Source organism: Cicer arietinum, chromosome 3 (genome assembly GCF_000331145.2).
Source record: "Cicer arietinum cultivar CDC Frontier isolate Library 1 chromosome 3, Cicar.CDCFrontier_v2.0, whole genome shotgun sequence".
Taxonomy (NCBI): domain Eukaryota; kingdom Viridiplantae; phylum Streptophyta; class Magnoliopsida; order Fabales; family Fabaceae; genus Cicer; species Cicer arietinum.
In genome coordinates, this window is record NC_021162.2 from 5022760 (window position 1) to 5030840 (window position 8081).

Sequence of the window (8081 nt, forward strand, 5' to 3'; positions counted from 1 at the left end):
AATTTGTGCATCATTTTGAGACTCTCTTGTACCCTTATTTGATTATAGTGGAGCTATTTCTTTGGTCTGGAAGACCCGTGATTTTTTACCCTTGCATTGAAGGGTTTTCTACGTTAAAATATTGGTGTTCATTATGTCTTTTATTTTGATTAATTTGTTGTCATATATTTATTGTTGCTCCTCACGGGTTCTTGCAAGTTAGTGGAATTTTATATCCGCTGCGTATTACTTGTTATTGTGTTTGTGTTTATTCCCCATCAAAGTGGCATCAGAGCTCTTGGTTGAAGGGTTATTTGACTTGCTTGAAGGATGGATGCAAATGTGAATATAAAGATGGTATGCTTGAATGGTACTAATTACCATTTATGGAAGTGCAAGATGAAAGATTTGTTATTTGTGAAGAAAATGCATCTTACTATTTTTTCTAAAAAGTCGGTTGATAAATCTAAGGAAGAATGGGATTTTGAACATCAACAGGTATGTGGTTTTGTTAGGCAATATATAGAAGATAATGTTTATAATCATATTACTAATGAGACATATGCAAAAACTATGTGGGATAAGATAGAGACTTTGTTTGCCTCTAAATCAGGGAATAATAAATTATTCTTACTGAATAGTTTCATAAGTTTGAAGTATAAGGAGGGAACGTCTATTTCAGACCACTTGAGTGAATTTCAGGGGATCCTTGATCAAATGTCTGGAATGGGTATCAAGTTTGATGATGAAATATTGGGACTATTTTTACTGTTATCTTTACTAGAGTCTTGGGAGACATTTTGGGTTTCTATAACGAGTTCAACTCCTAATGGTCTTATTTCTTTGGAAACGCCTAAGAGTGGTGTCTTGAATGAGGAGATGAGAAGGAAGGCATATGGTTCTTCATCTCAATATGAAGTTCTTGTCACTGAAAATAGGGGAGAAGTCAGGAAAAAGAACCGAAGGGTGGTAGAGAAAATAGCATAAGCAAGTCCAAGTCTAGATACAAAAAACGTGAGTGTCATTATTGTCATAGAACATGGCCCATACAGAATAATTGTTTTCTGTGGAAAAAGGAGAACAAAGGGAAGAAGGGTAAGCATAAACAAAGGGGTCATGATGGTGATAATGATGATGACTGTGTTACTACTGCTACTAGGGATGATCTTGTTATTATCTGTGACTATGAGTCAATTAATCTTGTAACTGATGAGAGCATGTGAATAATTGATAGTGGTTTTACACTACATGTTACATCGAGGAAGGAGTTCTTCATATCTTATACTTTAGGTGACTTTGGAGTTTTGCAGATGGGTAACGATGATGTATCTAAGGTAATTGGTGTTGGTGATGTATGCTTGCAAATCAACATGGGAATGCAATTGTTGCTTAAAGGAGTCAAACATGCTCCAGATGTTCACTTCAATTTGATCTCAGTGCATATGCTTGATGAAAGTGGTTTTGATAATCATTTTGCTTCTGGAAAGTGGAAACTCAGTAAAGGTAACTTGGTTGTGGCTAGAGGAGAGAAAATTAAAAAATTGTATTAGACAAAAGCTTTGGTTGCAAAAGACAGTGTGAATGGCATGGATATGGAATCATCTTTGTGGCACCGAAGGCTTAACCATATTAGTGAAAAGGGGTTAAATTGCTTAGCTAGAAAGGATGTGCTTCCAAGATTGAAGAATGTAGATTTGGAGAAATGTTCCCACTGCATGATTGGTAAACAGTCTAGAGTATCCTTCAAAAGGCATCCTCCCTCTAGAAAGTCAGATTTGCTTCATTTGGTGCATTTTGACGTCTGTGAATGACATGGATATGGAATCATCTTTGTGGCACCGAATGCTTAACCATATTAGTGAAAAGGGGTTAAATTGCTTAGCTAGAAAGGATGTGCTTTTAGGATTGAAGAATGTAGATTTGGAGAAATGTTCCCACTGCATGATTGGTAAACAGTCTAGAGTATCCTTCAAAAGGCATCCTCCCTCTAGAAAGTCAGATTTGCTTCATTTGGTGCATTTTGACGTCTGTGAATGACATGGATATGGAATCATCTTTGTGGCACCGAATGCTTAACCATATTAGTGAAAAGGGGTTAAATTGCTTAGCTAGAAAGGATGTGCTTTTAGGATTGAAGAATGTAGATTTGGAGAAATGTTCCCACTGCATGATTGGTAAACAGTCTAGAGTATCCTTCAAAAGGCATCCTCCCTCTAGAAAGTCAGATTTGCTTCATTTGGTGCATTTTGACGTCTGTGAATGACATGGATATGGAATCATCTTTGTGGCACCGAATGCTTAACCATATTAGTGAAAAGGGGTTAAATTGCTTAGCTAGAAAGGATGTGCTTTTAGGATTGAAGAATGTAGATTTGGAGAAATGTTCCCACTGCATGATTGGTAAACAGTCTAGAGTATCCTTCAAAAGGCATCCTCCCTCTAGAAAGTCAGAGTTGCTTCATTTGGTGCATTTTGACGTATGTGACCCTTTAAAGGTAAAATCTTTTGTGGTGCACTTTATTTTGTTACTGTTATTGATGACTGTTCTAGGAAACTATGGGTTTATGTTCTGAAGACAAAAGACCAAGTGTTGGAGAAATTCAAACAATTTCATGCTTTGGTTGAGAGGTAGACAGACAAGAAGCTGAAACGTGTTCGTACTGACAATGATGGTGTGTATTGCGAACCCTTTGATGTCTATTGCAAACAACATGGTATACCACATGAAAAGACTCCTCCTAAAACTCCTCAGCTGAATGGTTTAGCAGAGAGGATGAATCGAACACTTGTTGAGATAGTGAGGTGTATGCTCTCTGAAGCTAAGTTTCCTAAACATTATTGGGGTAAGGCATTGTACATGGAGGTGCATGTTATTAATCTTACTCATAATGTCGCTTTGAATAGTGAGGTACCAAAAAAGGTATTGTTTGGCAAGAATGTCAAGTATGATCACTTGAGAGTCTTTGGTTGCAAGACTTTTGTGCATGTCCCGAAGGATGAAACATCCAAGTTGGATGCAAAGTCAAAGCAGTTTATCTTCATCGGCTATGGTGAGGATGAATTTGGCTACAAGTTGTATGATCCTATAAACAAAAAGGTTATCAGAAGTCGTGATGTAGTGTTCATGGAAGACCAAACTATTGATGACATTGATAAGGTGGAGAAGACTACACCTGAGAGAAATTACGTATTAGTTGATGGTGATCCAGTTCAGTCACCTGTTCCTGATTTGGATCCTACTGATGGTAATATTGAGAATGATGAGCCACATGATTATGTTGATGATCATCAACTTAGAGATGAGGTAAATATTTCAACTAGTGAAGATCCTGAGTTGTCACACAATGAGAATCTTAGTGATACTTCTGAATCATCTCTTACCCAACTCAGGAGGTCTAAGAGGCAGAGACCATCTACAAGGTATGGTTCTGACGAGTATGTGAATTTGACTGATGAAGGAGAACCTGAGTTTTTTCAAGAGGCCATGAAGAGTGAAGAAAGTCAAAAGTGGTTGGATGCAATGCATGATGAGATGAAATCCTTGCATGATAATCACACTTATGATTTGGTGAAATTGCCAAAAGGAAAAAGGGCTTTGGAAAACAGGTGGATCTATAGAGTGAAAATTGAGAGTAACTCAAGGTCTCCGAGGTATAAAGCCAGATTAGTGGTGAAAGGTTTTCGTCAAAGAAAGGGTGTTGATTTTAATGAGATTTTCTCACCTGTGGTAAAAATGTCATCAATTAAACTGTGTTGAGTTTGGTAGCTACTCTCGACTTAGAGATAGAGCAAACAGATGTAAAAACGACTTTCCTTCATGGTGATTTGGAGGAAGAAATTTACATTAAGCAACCTGATGGTTTTCTAGTTGAAGGCAATGAAGACTATGTGTGTAGACTAAGAAAGAGTTTATACGGTTTAAAGCAAGCTCCAAGGCACTCGTACAAAAAATTTGAGTCTGTTATGCATGACCAAAGATACATGAAGACTACTTCTGACCATTGTGTATTTGTTAGAAAATTTTCTAACAATGATTTCATTATCCTGTTATTATATGTTGATGACATACTTATTGTTGGGAAAAACATTTCCAAGATTGACAGGTTAAAGAAACAGTTGGGCGAGTCCTTTGCCATGAAAGACATGGGAGCAACTAAATAGATTCTTGACATAAGAATCACATGTGACAGAAATAGGAAGAAACTTTGGATGTCACAAGAACACTATATTGAAAAAGTGTTGCAAATGTTTTAGATGGAAAACTCCAAGGTTGTAAGTACTCCTCTTGTTGCTCACTTTAAGTTGAGTTCTAAACAAAGTCCTTCTAGTGAAGATGAGAAAAAAAGACATAGAACGAGTTCCTTATGCTTCTGTTGTGGGTAGTTTGATGTATGCAATGGCGTGTACAAGACTAGATATTACGCATGTTGTTGGTACAGTTAGTAAATTTTTGTCAAATCTAGGTAGAGAGCATTGGAGTGTTGTAAAATAAATTTTAAGTTATTTTCGTGGTACTACATGTATGAGGCTTTGTTTTGGAGGTGACAAACCTAATTTGGTGGGGTACTCCAACTCATATATGGCTGGAGATATTGACTCGAGAAAGTCAACTTCATGCTACATGATTAAATTTGCAGATGGAGCTGTGGCTTGGGAGTCTAGATTACAAAAATGTGTAGCATTGTCTACAACTGAGGCAAAATTCATTGCCATTACTAAAGCATGCAAAAAGTTGATTTGGATGAAGAAATTATTGCATGAGCTTGGGTTTATTCAGGACAAATATGTATTATTTGTCGATAGTCAAAGTGCTATTCATCTTGGTAAGAATTCGACATTTCATAGCACGTCCAAACACATTGATGTGAGGTATCATTGAATACGTGATGTTTTGGAAGCTAAGTTGTTGGAATTGACTAAAGTTCATACTGATTATAATGTTTCTCAAATGATGACTAAAGCATTACCAAGAGGGAAGTTTGAAACTTGTTGTGATATCGCCGGTTTGGCGATTATCTCCACAGAGTTGTAAGGGAGATATATGTTGGGTATTGGGCTCCCATCCTATGTGGAGATTAATCCATGACTATGGCTAAGCATTACCAAGGGGTTGATGATGCCCAAATATTATAGTCCATGTGTCTCACTTATTTAAGTGGAGAGTTGTCTAATTAGGGTTAGAAGAAGAGAGAGAGTATTTTGATAGGAAAGACAACCACCAAAAGAGAAAAGAAAAGAGTAACCCTATTCCTAATTTTGTTAAATCAGTCTCAGAAAAATATTGATTGCAAATTTGTTAACCGTTGGATCGGACTGATGTTTGGGCAGCGGGTTTGTAACTTTTAGGTCTTTGTTTTCAACGGTCGGATCAGTGAAAAGACATATGGAGGGGGAGAAATCGTGCTCGCATATCAGCAGATTTTTGAGTAATTTTCTTCTTCTTGTTTTTCATTTGTAGGCATTAGTGCTATGTTATTTTGGCTGGTTGTAGGCACAATTTTCTGCATAATTTTGAGACTCTCTTGTACCCTTATTTGATTATAGTGGAGCTATTTCTTTGATCTAAACGACCCGTGATTTTTTTCCCTTGCATTGAGGCGTTAAAATATTGATGTTTATTACGTCTTTTTATTTTGATTAATTTGCTACCATATATTTATTGTTGTTCCTCACGGGTTCTTGCAAGTTAAGAAAATTTTAATCCGATGTATATTACTTATTATTGTTATTGTGAATATTATTCAAAGCTAATAAAAGCACTCCTTCTAGATTTAAAATGTGATTCAAAATATTTTAAAATTGCACCGCTAATCTCTGAAACCTCTTTCACACTACCACCACCCACCTTCCAAAAATTAATATCATCATGCATCGACACCCAATATATCCATTTTTCAGTACATAAAGGATCTTCAACACCTCAACCAAAGGGATAAAAATTCCATGTGTCATGCATGTACCGGTAATCTACACAAGAGAATTCACTCACACATCTTTGGAATGCCATCTAGTCATGTCATAGGGCTCACCGCCACCACTCGTTCTCTCCTTGTTATCAATCTCTCTTGAATACTAAAGAATTCTCTTTAATATTTTGTAATAGAATTATAAACTTATCAATAACTTGTAATTATTTTTATTTTGGAAATCAATTGTCTGTAATTAAATATTTGAACTAAATACTTTTTATTATGCCATTGAACATTTAAAACATTTACAATTAGGTCGCTGAAATTATAAGAACTCAATGTTTTAAATCAAGAGAATATTAATAAGTGACTTTGGAATATTGATTAAAGAATTAAAAAAGAAAATTCGTATCAATAAATCATGTATTTATTACATTAACAAGTGTAATAGGATATTTGTATTTTTACGATAAAACTTCATTTTGATGATACTTTAGTTAATACCCTTAGATATTATTGTTTAGAGATTTTTAATAAAAATATAAGTTGTGTTATGTTGTAGTCAAAAATTTTTTTTAATAAATTATAATAAGTGATTTTTTTAGAAGCTAGCTACTAAAAACAGCTTCTCTTTTAAGAAATTTTTAAATCATTTTTTAGATTCTCATTTTGTTAAAAAGTTATAATAAGCATACACAATGTTTAAAAGTGATTATTATTTTTTAAATAATTATTTTATAAAAAATTCTTTTAAGTTATCGAACTCATTTTACAAGCACTTTTGTTTAGGACTTTTTTAAAAACTCAAAATTGTTGAGGGATCACCTGAATAATTTAACTTTAGCTTTATTTACATTTTGTTTAACTACTTTTTTTTACAAAATTTTGTTTAACTATTCTTTATAATATTTTTATCATTATTTAGTTGTTTTTAATATTTTGAAGTGTTAAGTAGAAATTCACCCTAAAAAAGTGTTAACTAGAAAAGGAAAATATTTGTTTTAAGAAACTAAGAAATTATTTCCAAATTTTGTAGAAAAAAGAAAGTCTTTCCACTTAACGACTTTTTGTGAATTTATGATTCATACTAATCTTTTTGGGAAATTAAGGTATTTCGAGCTAGAAAATTTAATCCTATAGTTCTACAATTATATTCTTATCTTATATTTTAATATGAACTTTATTATAATCTTATTTATAAATAAATAAATAAAACAAACAAACAATTACCATTTTTTTAAAAATAAAACAAAATAATAAAATAAGTTTGCCAATACACATCCATGATTTTCTCTCGTTTAATCTCTGAACTTTTTAGAACACATGTGTTTATAAACTTTTCGGTACATATTTATGGTCCGATAAATTCGAACTTTAAATTTTCTAGAAGGCAATTTAAAATATCAGACGTAGAACAATTTTTTTGATATTTTTAATTAAAAAAAATGATAAAATAAATAGCATATGTAAAATGCAGAGGTATAAGTATAGTTGTGAGAATATAGGATAAAATTTTCTTAAATATGCAACTTTGACACTTAACTTGTAATAACATTTCTTCTTTAAAGAATGATTATATAAACTTATTGAAAAATAAATGACTTAAACGAGAGAGAGAAAAAAAAGAAGATAATATTTAAGAGATAAAAGATAACTTTATAAATTATTTAAAAGATCCAAATATAAAATAAAACGCCTAATATTACACATAAATAAGATCAATAATCTATAGTCTAATTTTGTCTATTTCCTAATAGATGTTTTTCAAACTTTCCATCAAATTACTAAAAAAAGCCCAATATTAATTATTATATTTTGATTTGCGAAATATGATTTTTTTTTTATAATATAGATTTAGAGTGAAAAGATTATGCGTGAGATTAAGATAAAAAAATTTTTCAAATATAAAGAAATTCGAATAAGAAATTTTCAAATTCAAAATACATTTTTTTCACTTGACCAAACTATTGAAATTTGTGAAAGATAAGGTTATAAATGGTAATTTTTATTTTTCTATACAAGTAGCACTTTGTATTTAAAATGCATTTGCAGAAGAAAAAAAAAGCAAAAGACCCGCATTGGCTATTCAAACTTTCTAAGTTGATGGCTCGAAAGTCATTTACTTATAGTGTACGTAGATGTTTAACTTTGACTTGTCTTATCTAACATATCTCATTGATTTGGCTTGGGTGT